The sequence below is a fragment of the Ochotona princeps genome, chromosome 13 (genome assembly GCF_030435755.1).
Source record: "Ochotona princeps isolate mOchPri1 chromosome 13, mOchPri1.hap1, whole genome shotgun sequence".
Lineage (NCBI taxonomy): Eukaryota > Metazoa > Chordata > Mammalia > Lagomorpha > Ochotonidae > Ochotona > Ochotona princeps.
The window spans coordinates 23,926,178-23,942,685 of NC_080844.1; positions in this window are offsets into that span (position 1 = coordinate 23,926,178).

The window sequence follows — 16,508 nt, forward strand, 5'->3', positions numbered from 1 at the left end:
TGGACCACAGAAATGAGCCTGTAATCAGAGGACATGAGAGTCCCTGAATTGCTGTCATTTTCATTTTCTACTTTATTAATATTTCACTACACAAAACATAAAGGAAGCATTTTAGATCACGAGCCCTTCAACTTAATCATGCCACTATCTAATCCATTGCATGGAAAATTTCAGCATGCATCACTGCATCTAAAAGTGACATTTCTAAATCTGTTTGTGGTACATTATGTAGGAAATTACCCCAGTCTCATCAGTTCTTGAGAAACTTTTATCATTCCAACAGTCTGGGGAAAAGAATCAAGTGGGAAGATTTATATGTAAGGGAAATAGACAAACAGCAATACTGCGAACTGTTAATAAAGATTAACACTGATTTTCTTGGCTTAATTGGACTTGGTGATTCTTTGATTTTTATATCTCCCTTTGTTGCATAATATATAATTGAATAAGATAAATGCTCTTCAGTGATCTTTGTAGAGGAGGAAAGATATGAAATCAGTTTTTATAATAAAATGAAATACTCCCTCTCTGAGGACATGGAGAAGATTCCAGTAAGCTTTTAAAATAACACTTCCAGTATATCGAGCATTTTTTTTGTGCCAAGATTTTATATGTGTTATTTCATTTGGACTCTGAACCTGAGATATGGAAATCACATGACTTGAAGTAGCTTTTGAGGCAAGGGACTGGGGTAGCAACACTTGGCTTCTGTCCTCCTCAATATATCTCACCAGCTGAAAAATGTGTACAATTGTAGCCAACAATGTGATACAGACAGCTAATTTGTTGTCTGCAATGGTGGCAATCCCACATGATTTCTGGTTTGAATCCCAGCTTCTCCACTTTCAATATAACTCTCCTCTAATGCACCTTGGAAAGAAGTGAAAGATGGCCTAAGTGTTTGGACCTCTGCACCATGTGAGACCAGATGAAACTCCTGGCTCCTGGTTCCAGTCTGGCACAGTTCCAGCCATTGTGGCCATCTGGGAGTAAACCCCTGGAAGGAAGATTTCTCTATCTTTCCCTTTTTCTGTGTAATTGTCTTCCAAATAAATTAAATAAATATAAAAAAAGACGTGTACAATGTTTATATAGCCTTCCTGAGCCAGTTGCCTTAGCTTTTTGTTGTTGATAATAGTAACAACATAGTTATATTAATGACTAACTTATAAGATTTAAGAATAATGAGTTATGAATGGTACATTTTAAATTGTCTGACAATGATCCCAGTGCGGTGGCTCAATGGCCAAATGCTCATCTTGTAAAAACAATGGTATTACCCACTTTCCTGTAGCCCTTGACCTTTTGCACCCTAATCAACTAGGTAAGATTATTTTTAAAAAATACACATTTGTTATGCATTTTTCTCAAGGAACTGACCTAAAAACAACAACAACAACAAAAAAAACTAGGATCCCATCTTGGTGCCAGTTCATATCCTGGCCACTCTACTTCCCATCCAGCTCCCTGTTTGTGGCCTGGGAAAACAGTAGAGGATGGCCCAAAGCCTTGGAACCCTGCACCTGTGTGGGAGACCTGGAAGAAACTCCTGGTTTCAGATTGGCTCAGCTCTGGCTATTGAGGCTATCTGGAGAGTGAACCAGAAGATGGGTAATCTCTCTGTCTCTCCTCTTTGTAAATGTGATCTGCCTGTCCAAGAGAAATAAATAAATCTTTAAAATAAATACATAGTTTGACAAATAAGTGCCCAACAAATGGAAGCTATTTTTATTAGAGATAATTTACACACAGGGCATGTGTGTCAGGCCATAGTCTCTTATTCAGTGCTTAAATTAAATTTGTAATTTGTATACTTTAATACATAAAATTTGTAGCAATATTGAGAGCACAAATAAAAATATACTGTATGATGTTTTATTATTACTCATCTTGAGCATTTCCAAATAGAATAACTGTGACATTGAACTTGTACTTATTGATAGAACTTCTAGTTGTAATTTTCCTTATTATAATCCCTTCTAGGTACTGGAAATACTGTTTTTCTTCAATGGGTTAATGAAAAGTACATTTGCGTCACGTAGGAACTATCAAAACTTGCCACCAGCTTTTTGACGATTATAGAATGTCAAATGACAACAGGGCCAATTTGGCAGCATTGTTCACTTCCAACCCATCTTAATGATTTACTGTTGCTTTTGCATCTAGTCTTATAGCTAAGCTATGAATTGAATACTGAAAATAAAAAGTTTGACTCAATTTGTCCCTCTTCTTATTTCTACCAGTGTGGATTTGAATATAGAGGATGTCTGATTTCTTGCTCCCTAGGGTACCAGTAAAGGTGAGCTCTATAATTCAATGGAGGCATTCTGCTTTGGTGCTGTTTAGCTCTGTTCTTCTGAAATCATGGAATTCAGTATTTCCCTCTGGGGACTCACCATGTATTAGGTGCTTTCTAAACTCCTGGATATAAGAGGTGGAGAAGAGTTGGGTCTCTAAAGGATTCTCTTACACGTGGAGAATGGCGAGGGCAGAGTTCATGAAATTAGGATGCCCTGGTAAGGCTGTTAGTTGCAAAATCAACCCTGAAAAAAACACTTCTATACTTACAAATGAATTATAGAGATATAAAGAGAACAAAAGTTGTAGTTACTTGAGCAATTAAAATATTTCCCAGATAGACATTTCAAGAGAATAGAAAGCTGTCAAAAATGCACATTTGCCCAGTTATATTTCCTTAAGAAGGGATATAACTGAAAATCTGGAGAAGTTTTAGTTTTTATTATGATCAGTAAGACCATGAGAAATGTATCAGTAAAGTACAGTCTTTCAAAAAATTGGTACCAGTAAAATACATGGAATCTGGATATGGGAGAACTGCACAAGTTCCCAATTGAATGAGGTAGTTTCCATTTTACCTTATTTGTGGAATTCATGTGTATATCCAATTCCAAGACAACAGTCCAGTTTTAAGAATATTTGGCTGAGATTCTCAAAATCTAATGTGAAAGAGTTGAAAATTTTGGATTAAGATTTAATTCTATTAATATCTCTTTTTAGTAGAAAGAACATTTTGTTCAGTGCTAAAAAGACTACCCGTATAAGTTGGCATATGACTTGTCACATAAAAGAATAGTGGATGGAATATTTCAGTAAAATATATTCTTTTTAATACTATATTGATTAATGAGTAGCAACTCCAGACTTTTCAAGGTTTTCCTCTGCTACCTTTTATTCTCATAAAAACTCTACAAGGTAACTTGTCATTCTAATCTAATAGAAAGATTAAGATTTTAAAAGAAGAAAGTTCTTGCCTGTATTTACATAATTCCTAACTGGCAAAGACAGATCTTTACCCAATGCCAATAAAATAGATACTTTAGACCAATGGTCACAACAACTGGTAATTTTTTGGTGCATTTTCCATGCATTTTTCTAACTTTTAGACAAATACTCATGATCACATACAATATAGAATTGCCAAAGGGAAAATTACTACTTTCTGAGACATCAGACCTATGGGAAGATGCCTGGAAAACTTTTTTGTATATAACTGGAATGCTCACAGATATTAAACATTATCAGTTCACCAACTAAAAATATCTGAAATATGCCATGAATAGTTCTTCTATTTTTCAAATATTTCAATTCAATTGTGTCTCTTAAATAATTAAGTAAAAACATGAGTGAATTATACAAGATCTGCAAAGAGCGTCAGAAACTTAACCATAACAAAGCAAACAACCCGGCTAAAAAATTGACAAAGGACATGAGCAGACACTTTTCAAAAGAAATTTAACTGGCTAATAGACATACGAAAAAAGAATCATGCTTTCTATCTGTTAGGACAGTGCAAATAAAAACCACATTGAGGTTCTACCTAACTGCAGTGAGACTGGCCTACATATAGAAATCAACAGACAACAACTGCTGGCAAGGTGCGGGAAAAAAGGTAAATGTGGGGTGTAAACTAGTGCAATCAACAGGAAAATCAGTATGGAAAATTCTCTGACAATTAAAAACTGATTTTCCATATGATTTAGCCATCCCACTTTGGGGACTATATCCAAAGGAAATGAAATTTGCATGCAAGAGAGTGACCCACAACTCCTTATGGTAGCACAATTCACAATAGCAAAACAAGAGAACAACTAATATGTCCATCAACAGATGAATGGATGAGGAAACTGTGGCACATATGCCCTGTGGAATACTACTCAGCCATAAAAAGGAATGAAATCCTACCATTTTCAACAAAATTATTCCAACTACAGACAGACCATCAATCTTAGTGAAATAAACCAGTTTCAAGATGGGAATTCATATGTCCTCTCTGATATAAGGCAGTCTTCAAGCAAATTACAAAATAAATAGATGTAGGTAATTAAATCTATACATATATTCTCACATCTATTATCACAACAGATGTAGGTAATCATATACATATATTCTCACACACACACATATATAATATACACATATATACATATTCTTACATAGACTAGCACACTGGGAAGTAGAGTTACATTACAGTATGCAGCTCTATTCCTGAATATAGGTAGGACATCCATTTTGAAACATGTAAATATACCCATGCAGCACAATACTAGATTTTCTACCTCTCCCCACACCTACCACATCATGATACATTTAAATGGCAGAAAATTAATGTTTTTGTAAGATTTATTTATTTTTATTAGAAAGGCAGATATACAAGGAGGAGGGGAGACAGAGAGGAAGATTTTCCGTCCGATGGTTCACTCCCCAGGTGGTCACAACAGTTGGTGCAGTGCCAATCCAAAGCCAGGAGCCAGGAGCTCTTCCGGGACTCCCACATGGGTGCAGGGTCCCAAGGCTATGGACCATCCTCAACTGCCCTCCCAGGCCACAAGCAGGGAGCTAGATGGAAAGTGGGGCCTCCGGGATTAGAACCGGTGCCCACATGGGATCCCAGGCATGCAAGGTGAGGACTTTATCCACTACTCTATTGCACCGGGCCCCAGAAAGTTAATCTTGGAACTGTTACTAAGGGACTATGCTAATGTGATAATTCAGGGAATAATATAGCAGGGAGGATATTGGGGAAGGAGGAAAGGAAGAATCTCTATACCTACAAAACTGTAAAAATAAATAATTTTAAAAAGGATATGAGTAAATTTCTACTAACCTTCTATTAAGATGTATTTTCTCAATAGATACTAAGAAGATAACTAATATTGTTTGAATCCATGAAACTCTGATATTAAAACAAGCCCCTGCGGAGGGCATTTAGCCCAGCAGCTGACACTATGTCTCACATAGGAGTACTTGGGTTCTATTTCCAGCCCTGCTGCTAACTTCAGCTTCTGATGATGAAGAACCTGGAAGGCAGCTGTGATGGCTCAAGTATCTGGATTTCTTCCACCTATGGTGGGATACCTGGATTGAGATCCCATCTTCCAGCTTTGGCCTCAGAAGAACCTGACCATGCTGTGCATTTGGGAAGTGACCCAGAGTATAGGACCATCTCTCTACTTACCTGTCTCCCTTTCTATTTTACTCTCTCTCAAAAAAAAAAAAATGAGTACCTTGTAAACTTTGTGTGGTTATGAAACTGATATATGTCTTGGGGCATGGATCTATGCATTTGTTAAAAGGCATTGAAGTATACACTTGAGATCTCTGATGTTACTGCGCTGCTATGAGTGTGGTCTCCGCTTAGAAAGATAAGGCCCTAGAAACCTGGACAGTTACACATATCTCAAGTCATTCCTAGCTTTCCCTGTTGGGTTAGTACTTGGAATGACAGTGATGTGTCCTTTCCCTTGTCATCCTTAGTCAGTGAAACTAATAAAAAATCACTTACAGTGGGTGAAATGGTGTACCTGTGAGTACAAATCAAGAGATCTATAAATTTGCAACTGGAAAGTGTTAATATAGTTACAATGTCAATCAAGGTGATTAGGACAGAGATGGTGAAACAGGAAGAATAAAAAAAAGAACATGATTGCAATTCAAGCAATTTGAGTGTTTTCAGAAAGGACAGTCGTAACAATTGATTAGGTTCCCTGAACAGAAGATGGATAGCCAATCTATGGCATATAAAGGAAGTCTGAGCATTATGGGACATTGCTCAGAGAAGAAAGGTGCTAAATCTGGTAGATTCAAACAGAGGGCTTCCTTGGTGGTAGGGGGGACAGCAATAAGAATCAATTCCTTCATCTTGTCCCAAATAAAGAGGTTCAAGTAAGCCACCTTTCTTTATTCTGCTTCCCAATATTGGAAGGGTGATGATGGGACTTTTCAGCTTACCTAATTCTGGGAAGTGAATGCTCCAGGAATAAGATGCTAATACTACAAGAGAACTGCAAAGATCTATTAAGTCAGTATTCTATATTATATAGTAATATGATTAAAGTTTTGTTAATAAAAGTTAGTCCTTTGTATATGATCATTTCTGAAGACTTCAGTTTCAAGTTTTATGATTCTGTAAGCAAGCCTGAAATGACTTCTTGCATTCATCAAGAATTTTTAGTTTTACCTAAACTAAAGCAGATACTTACTGGCTCATTTAACTTGGAGTTTAAGATAGCATAGCCTCCAGGCAAGCAAAGCCCAGGGGCTTACATAATCTGATGAAGCATGTTGCATTCTCCATAAGTAGACCCCACTTTACTCTCAATTAGCTCCATTACTTTCCTTTTTTTCCTGGCAAGATAGTGATCAACAGATTCAAATTTTAAGACTATTCAATGAGAAAACAGAAGATTTTAAATTCCAACAGTCTCCCCCAAATTCGGGACTCATATCTCATCATCCAGACTTGTATCAACTGGCTAAGCTTGTGGTGAACACTAGCACCAGGGAAACAGAATGTACTGATTGGCCTAAGATGGAGCACACAGCACTGTGCAGCAGCTTAACAGTGGGGTAGACCTTCCAGACTCATAAGAATGAAGGATGGGGGAGACGTGGTTCCTAAATAGAAAGCAGTGATATTAATATCAGATGAAGAATTGAAGCTTGGCAGTAAGCTGAAATAAAAATATCCATACTCCTCCTACCCGCAGAAGTTACACTGCTATAGCAGCTTTTCCTGGCCCGCCTGTCAACGGCCCCTGACTCACTGTCACCCTTTCCCTTTATTCCTGCCTCTTTCCCAACCAACACAGTGGAATAAGCAAATACCAGTGACAAGAGTTTATAAAAGTCTTTCTGTAAATCAATCTATTCTAAATTTAATTTAGGGAATAAACCAAATTATATACAAAGCTTATATGTTGAAGGCATAACCTCAGTAATCATTCTGAAATAATAATTTGCTAAGAGCCGAACGGTGTTCTAAAATCCACCTGCTATGTTTTTGAGCTGTTATCATCTGTTTTAGACTTTCTAGTCCCTTCCTTTGATTGGAAATAACTATAGTTTCTCAATAACAAACAACTACATAAAAACTGCTTTGTGGGGCCTGGGGTGGTAGCCTGGTAGCTGAGGTCCTTTCCTTGCATGCGCCAGGATCACGTATAGGAGCCAGTTCAAGTCTTGGCTGCTCCACTTCTCTTCCAGCTCCCTGCTTGTAGCCTGAGGGAGCATTAGAAGATGGCCTAGGGCCTTGGGACCCTGCACCCACGTGCAAGACCTGGACAGGTCTCCTGGCTTTGGATCGGTTTGGTTTTGGATGTTGTGGTTGCTTGGGAAGTGAACCAATAGATGGAGGATCTTTCTCTCTGTAAATTTTACTTTCCAATAAAAATGAATAATGCAATAAATAAATAAAAATACTGCTTTGTGACAATGGTTCTTCTATTAATTCTTCTCCTCTTTTGCTATATATTAAGCACATGCTTTTCACCCACAACTAGTCCTAAAGGAAGACAAAGTGAAATGCCTATTTATGATTGTGAACTAGAGATAACTAAAGACTTAGGAACATTTTGTCAGTGTCTCACATGGTATCTTCAAGGCTAGATAATACAGAGTAGGATGAAATAACCAATATTTATTAGACATCTTAAACATGAACTATTAAGTAATGATGCAGAAATATGCTATTAAGGAAATACATGTTGCTTGACAGTTAAGTAATATTTATTTGTTAGTGTTGCTGAAACGTATTACCAAACACTCAGTAGCTTAATAATATAACAAATTAATTTTTACTAGTGCTAGATAAAATAAGCATGAAATGGATGATCCTAGACTAGAATCTAGGTACAAGCAAAGATGAATTCCTATCTAGAGGCTTTTGGGAAGAATTCATTTTCTTCCCTCTTCCATTCCTAACCATTTATTTTCATCACATTAGGTTCACCTATATAACCCAATATTGTTTTCCCTTGTCAACACTAGGCAGTTAGCAACTGTAATGCTACCCACAATCTTCCCTTCCAATGCTATGCACTTAAACATATCCATAGTTTCTATGGGACAGGATATAAACATCTTTGGGAGCTGTTCTACCTAACAGTGCCAAGCCGGAATTTGGGGAATTGAAAAACACTTTCTTGGGGGTAATGATGCATAAGTCAAAGCTTTCAAAATTAGAGAATTATCCAGTTCTGAAGAAAAGAGACATTTAAAAATAGAAGACATTCATGTAGTGGTGTATCACTTGGATGTTTGGATGGCCATTAAAGAAAGAACTGGTCATTCAAGTGAACCAGTAAATGAGTAGAGTAGTTGCAGGACCTTTGGGGTATTTCTCAACATTGAAGGGTGGACCAAGCCAAGTGCAGTCAATGACCAATAACATTGCTACTATGCAATCCAAGTTCCTTTAATCTTATTACTTGGCTCACTCTAGGATCTCAGGTTCTTTCCCTGTAGAAAGTAGTTGAAAAAGTAGCAATATCTTGTATGGGAAAGCCTTATGAAAAATAAAGTGATGCATCTCATACTATTAATATTAACTTGTTTATTCCTGTGGCCAGAGTGGATAAAAACAATTGCCATGGAAAGGACAATACTGAGACATAAATAATGCAAGGACAGGGACATGGTTTAGTGCACTAGACACTGGCAGCTCTTGATAGTAAACATACTTATTGGATGCATGAATTAGAGTCAGACAGACCCGAGTTCAAGTCTTAGATCTATTACTTAGCCTTAATTAAATAGGTTACTTTTCTGTAAGTCAATACATATATTCTTCATCTATGAAATGGTCATAAAATGCCCATGGCATAAATTTGTTATGAAGTATACATAGGTTTGTAAACAGAATAATTATAACACTCATTGAGTGCTAGGCATGTAGAAGTGATTTATATTTATTACTTTGTTTGATTCTCACTGAAAAAAATCAATCATAGATGGTATTATTACCCTCAGCTAATGGATAATGAACTGAAGCATAGGGGTATTTAATGCTGCCTTCTAAATCACACAGTTAATAAATAATGGGGCTAAAATTACCCTGCCTCCATAGCCTATATTCTTTTTTTTAAAGATTTATTCATTTCATCACAAAGTCAGATATACAGAGAGGAGGAGAGACAGAGAGGAAGATCCTCCGTCCGACGACCCACTCCCCAAGTGAGCCGCAGTGGGCCGGTGTGCGTCAATCCGAAGCCGGGAACCAGGAACCTCTTCCGGGTCTCCCACGCGGGTGCAGGGTCCCAATGCACTGGGCCGTCCTCGACTGCTCCCCCAGGCCACAAGCAGGGAGTTGGATGGGAAGTGGAGCTGCCGGGATTAGAACCGGCACCCATATGGGATTCCGGGCGTTCAAGGTGAGGACTCCAGCCGCCAGGCCATGCCGCCGGGCCCATAACCTATATTCTTAACCACAGTGCTATATACAACTCGTGGTAAGGTTTATGCTGATAATGATGTCTGGTACATAATTGATAGTCAATAAATTTCTGGGCAGGATAAGCAGCAGAAAGCCTAGGAGAAGATGATGTGTAGTGATCTAGGCCAACTCTTGGACAGCTCTAGCAGTCACTTGGGAATTCAATCAGTGGATGAAAGCTCTTTCAGTCAGTCTGTTTCTCTCTTTGTCTCTCTTTTTTCCCTCTGTCACTCTGTGAAATAAAAAATGAATACTGTGGAGACAAGAAACTGGCAACCAGGTCCTAGAATTGTTGGCAATAGATTCAGAAACCAAGCAGAAACCAAGCAGGAAATTGTGACTGGTGCATGGTTAGAAATGTGCTAATTCACACATGCTTCGATGTCACCTGGAGGGCTATGGCTATGTAAAGTCAGCCCAGGAAACACTGAACTGCAGACAGATATTTGGGAATCAGGAGAAGAGGATCCAGACCACAGCATGGGACCAGGCATCAGCCATAGACAATAAATTGCTGTCTTAGTGTCTTTGGGCATGTGTGAGTGTGCATATGCACATCTGTAAATGTATATGGTGTTAATCTGGTAGCACATAAGGAACTATTTTTAGATGTTAATGCTTCCTTCAGATTCCTAAAACATTTCCATAGCTACTGTTATCAAGCTGGTTCTTCAGAAAAACAAACTCAATTCTTGAATTTAAGTAAATAGCTAACAATGATTTTAAAAAGTATGTAAGAATAAATTCTTAAACCCTCTCTCAAATACATCGTCACTATAAAATTATGCCTTTTAAAAAACACAGACTAGTCTTTCAAACAAGTAGCTAGACTTCAATCATTAAGTAAACCATTTGCTCCTTGAGGACATAAATACAACACCATACATAGTGACTAACCAAGGAATATTCCTTAGAAATGATTGTGAAGGACTCAGCAGGAGATCATCCTCCTCACCCTTCTCCCTTCTCTCTCTCTCTCTCTCTCTCTCTCTCTCTCTCTCTCTCTCTCTCATTCCCTTCTCTTTCTTATTAATGCAAAATTTGAAAAGAAAAAACTGCTGGACTTCAGAAAGGAATATGGCCTCCTGCTTCTCCAGGCTACATTTCTCTGGGGTGCTTGGAAGGAGAGTATGGGATTGGGTGAAAGATGGCTTCATCTTTTTTTCAAGTCATATCTACTTCCAGGTTACTGCATAATTCAATTTGCTTCATGGGTATCTTACTGAAACTCATACCCTTCAGGTCTTTGTAAATTTTTTATGAACTAATTGCTAAAAAATGAGAAAATCCAAAATCTGGTCTGGGATCCATTTTGGCAAGTATTATGTTTTCTGGACATGCTATTTCCCCCTATAAGTCAAGGAGTTTTGATTATATTCAAATTTTTAAAAATTCTGACATTTTGTCAATACTGTTAAATTGTTACATTCACAGTCTAAATATGGAGAACACGTCTACATATGGCAAACTGTAATGAAGCACGATTATATATGCCAGCGTGAAACCTATGATCCATAATTTTTAAAAATTCTTCAGAAATAGTTGGGAGATTCCAAAAATAATATCAATGTTAATGAAGAATAAAAATAAGACTGGTGTGGATGACACAGTATTTTCTTCATTGCTTGTCATATTCCTTTTTCTGAGATATGTCCAAACAGCTATTAACCCTCCACCTCCACGTGGCAATATACTACACTCTGCTTAGACATTCGGGTCCATAATAATCATACTCATAATAACGAATATCATTGTTGTTTGTCCAAGGAGCAAAGTCATTTAGTCTCCATCACACTTCCCTCCCACCAACATCCATCACTTTACAAATGAGAAGATTGTAGCCCAGAGCCAACTCCACTGGGCTAATGAACGACAGCCCAAGAATGTAGTCTTTTTCGCTTAGCTTCAAAGCCCATGCTCCCTCCATTCATTACTCAAAACATCAATAGTTCCTGAAATGTACCCATACCAGAGGAATGGTAAGAGCATGGTATAGGATTTGAAAATGGGCATGGGAGGCCTGGCATGATAGGCTTGTGGCTAAAGTCCTTGCCTTGGCCACACCAGGATCCCATATTAGATGCCCATTCATATTCAGGCTCCAGCTCTCTGCTTGTGGCCTGGGAAAGCAGAAGATGACAGCCCAAAGCCTTGGGACCCTGCATGGGAGACCTGGAGGAGGTCCTGCCTTCGGGCTTTGGATCAGCTTAACTCTGGCTTCTGTTGCGGTCACTTGAGGAGTGAACACACATATGGAAAATCTTCCTCTCATCTTTCCTCTTCAGTATATCTGATTTTGCAATAAAAATAAATAAATCTTAACAAAAAAAGAAAACAAGCATGGGGATGCAGATAGACCAAAGTCCTTCAGTATATTAAATATCTACTAAAGCTCTTTAGTATATTAAACTTCACAGAAACATTGAAAGCCTGTCTTTGCAAAAAAGAAAAAAAAATCTTACAAATCCCTGGTAAGTATCCAAAGAAGTACTGGATACCACAAAACAGTTTTTTTCTCTGAGCAATTGCTTGTGTGTGTTTTCCATCTCATTCATTCTAAAAATGTATTCATTTTATTTGAAAGGCAGAGAGAGAAACAGAGATATTCCATCTACTTCCAAAAAGCACACCATAATCAGATGTGAACAAGGCTAAGCCGGGTCCAGGACTTTGAGGCCGGCCTCCCATATGGGTGGCAGGAAGCCAAATATTTGAACTTTTATCTGCTGCCTTCCCAGCATGCACATTAGAGGTAGAACTGAGAGTCAACCAAGGAACTCTGGTACAGGATACAGACTTCCCAAATACATCCTAGCCTCTGACTTATCTCCCTCAAAATGCTATTAGAGTTCCATTAAGATGAGCGTTAATTAAGGACTTTTCCAGTATTAAATTTGCATCTGTCCTTTGCTGATCTTTAATTATTGATGTAGCATAGTCTCAATTTTTAGACCGTCAGATAGTTCACACTTGTTAGCTCTCTTCTAAGGCTCCGTCTTCTCTTAGAGGTTTGTTGAAATTAGATAATTAGAGTGTAAACTAAGGTAAAAATGATGGTGGGTGAACTTGGAAGAGGTGAGTACTGGATTTAGACATTGGTCCAGGTGTAAAAGAACTTGCATCGCTTGGCCATCTCCAACTCATTCAGCCTGTGAGGGTATACTCAGCCAAGGGTTTGTCTGTCAGATGGGGCTAGCTATGGATGTAAATGACACTGCATGTCTGCCGGAGATTCTACAAGGGGCTGCCTCTGAGGGAGATTTGGAACCAGCAGACACATAATAATGGTCAACATCTGAAGAAAAAGTCTGTTCTGACTGGACCCTAAAGATTTTACTGACTCTCTGAGTCCTTTATCTGAAGGATTATGTGCTAAGAGCCTTCCTGGTTGGCTTCCTACATCCTGACTCCATCCTGAATAAGTCTGACAGAAGTACAGACCTTTTGAAATATTTCTGGCATTGAACTGCAGACTACCGTATTCTCCAGAAAAAAATAGCATATATGTAAGTATGAATATGAGTGTGTGAGTCTATGCATTTATATGTAATCTGTCTCACTCTGTACCCTACCCTGAGACACATGTGCACTAACATACAGTTTTTCTTTGTGTACATACATAACAGAAGCATACAAGGAGAGGGAGGCCTGGAGGTACCATGGAAACATTTTCAAGATGTCTCTGTGTTACATGAGTCTCTGAAAAGAGATCTCCTTCAGTGTAGGGCATTACTGTGTCAGCAGAAAGAGTGGGTATTGGAAAACTGTGTATTTGAAATTTGGCCTTATTTTTCTATCAGAGTTGCCGTATCAGTACCAAGTTCCTGAGAGGTAGCAGGATTGCGATCCTGACGCCAGACAGGATTAGCTTTTCTTGCAATCTGTGATCAGTGTATTTTTTTTCTGCTTGCCAAATAAACAACACCCGAGGCATTTTTAAGCTTGGAAAACACAATTCAATAGCAAATACCATTACCCAGAGTTGATTTTCCTTACTTTTCTACAATGCATATGCATATGTGAGTTTGCATATGTAAGATTGTATCACTGGTGACTTGGGTCCCATCAGTAGCTCAAGGCTCCCCCACACTCATCTGGCAGAATTCCACAATGAGCAGCTGCTATTTTATTGATAATTTCAAGTAGATGGAAAGGTAGAAACAGCTTCAGAGAATACCCAACATTTTGCTTTTAAAAAAAAATCCTCTTCTCTATTTAGCTCCTAGCTGAGTCTCTTCTTCCTCTGAACTTTAGATGTCATTAAAGTAGTGTGGTACAACATGGACTTTGGAGGATGTAAAAGGACCTTTATCACCATGGACACCATGGACTTTGCATTTCTGTGACATGTGAAGGAGCTGAGCTCTCCCTTGAGAGCAATACAGAGATCAGGAATCCAGCATGGAGCTCTGTTTTTGTGGTTTACATTCAACATCCTATTTGATGCTTCAAAAGAACATATGAACTCTGATCACCTCATTTACATCAGAGAAAACTCAGACTGAGAGAAATGAGATAGCTAATATGGGATGGATCATGGATTTGGGAGTAGGATTGCTTGAGTTTATGCCATAATTACTTCTGTGTCACCACATCGTACCTTCTGAGAGGAAGCAGACTCTTAAAATGAAATTCAAGAAAATTAGTAACCTAACCGCATGAAGAACTTTTGTTTTAAGTGATGTGTGAGAATACCACATTTGGCAACTCAGTATCACAGAGATAAAGGCAATGTCTACAGGCCTCATGATTAGTTTTCTAAGCCTGGGAGTGGAATCCGGAGGTCATGTCCCGCAGCTTCCCTTGGTAGTCTTGGCTTAGGCAGGACTGGAAAAAAGCAGAGTAGGTGCTGAAATGACGATAGTTCAGCTTGGGAGAAACGGAATCTTCTCATTTCTGTGTGAACCAAGGACCAAAAGGAGCTGAGAATTTATTTTAAACCCTATATCACTTTTTTTAATTTTTAGATTTATTTATTTATATTGAAAAGGCAGATATACAGAGAGGAGGAGAGACACAGAGGAAGATCTTCTGTCCGATGGTTCACTCCCCAAGTGCCACAACAGCTGCAGCTGAGCTGATTTGAAGCCAGCAGCCTCTTTCAGGTCTCCCACGCAGGTGCAGGAGCCCAAGGCTTTTGGCCATCCTCGACTGCTTTCCCAGGTCACAAACGGGGAGCTGGATGGGAAGTGGAGCTGCTGGGATTAGAACCGGCGCCCATATGGGATCCCAGGTTCATTCAAGGCAAGGGTTTTTAGCTGCTATGCTACCGTGCTGGGCCCTAAACCCTGTATCACTTCCAATAAGTTGATTTTCAGGTCTGGATATTGTTCAAATAATATAGAGTTAAGGGTACTAAGAGAGGCCATGGGTCTTCTAATCTATGCCAGCCAAATGTGTTTGGCAACAGTTCATGAACTTGGCAATAAAGTTCTACATGTTATAAAACTGTTATTTCTTAGGAACACTTTTAAGTATTTTATTTCCTCATTTTGTATATAGCTCCTTTATGAAAACTGATTTGCCCTTTCTCTATCTGGGCTGGGCTTTCTGCCAGCAGCAAGGAATAGGGCAAGTTTTCAAGTAAGATATGAAGAAGGCCAATGACCCAAGCTATCTCTCCAAAGTCACCAGTAGCATCAACTTGCCATCAGCATTCCAGGGATTATGCCATTTAATCATGGTGGTAACTCAGACAGCAACTACAGAAACCAATCTACTTAGTTATAGCTAATACTTATGTAGTAGCTCTCTTTGCTGATGGACAAAGAGGTCTCAAGCTTGGTATCCAGGGTCTGCTCTTCTGTTAACAATCTGAAATGGTCTTAGTCATGGGGCCCAAACTTTCCCTGCCCCTGAATTTACTGAATCTCCTCTAGGCCTCTAAAAAATTCCTTCTGCTGTAACAAGCCTGTGCCCCCAATTCAGACTGATGGAGGCATGCTATTCTTACTTACTAACTTGCTCATTTTTTTTGCCTAATTCTATCACTTTAATAAATTCAAACTGCCACAAAGCAATCATAAAATATTCTAAGTATGGACAATCTCATGAATCATGCCTTTTGTATAAAGAACCTAATAGTAGGTATAGGACTTTAATCGCTAGGCCACCATGCCGGGCCCAGATGTTTCTCTCTTTCTCTTTCTACATCTCATTCTTCCATTCAACTAATTAAAGAAGTCTTTTTTAAAAAGTCACTACAAAGCTATAGTAGTCTAGATAATACTGTAACAACATAAAGGCAAATTTAATAGATTAATGGAAAAAGAGTACAAAGGAGAAGTAAATTCTTACATTAGCACAACTGATTTTTGACCAGTGTGCCAAGATAATTCTCTGGGGAAAAATAATTTTTTAAACAAGTGATGGTGTTACAATTGGATATCATATGTGAAAGAAACAAGCTGAAGTTCTACTGAGTAGCATAAATAAATAATAAAATGACACAATAAGCCATAGAAATCCCAGAACACAACAGGAATGAATCTTCATGAGCTTGGATGAAGCAATGGTTTCTTAGATATGACACCCAAGAGACAGCAACAAAACAAAAAAAAATGACATATTAGGCCTTCTTAAAGAACAAATGCGTTTTTCTAAATGTTTATACATTTGAAAGGCATAAAGAAAGAGAGAGAGAGAGAATTTCTGCTGTTGGTTCACTTTCTAAATTCATGTAACACTAGGGGAATAGGTCAGGTTAAAGCCAGAAGCCAGGAATTTAACCAATGCTACTTGGGTAGCAGGGACCCAACGACTTGAACCATCATTGGTT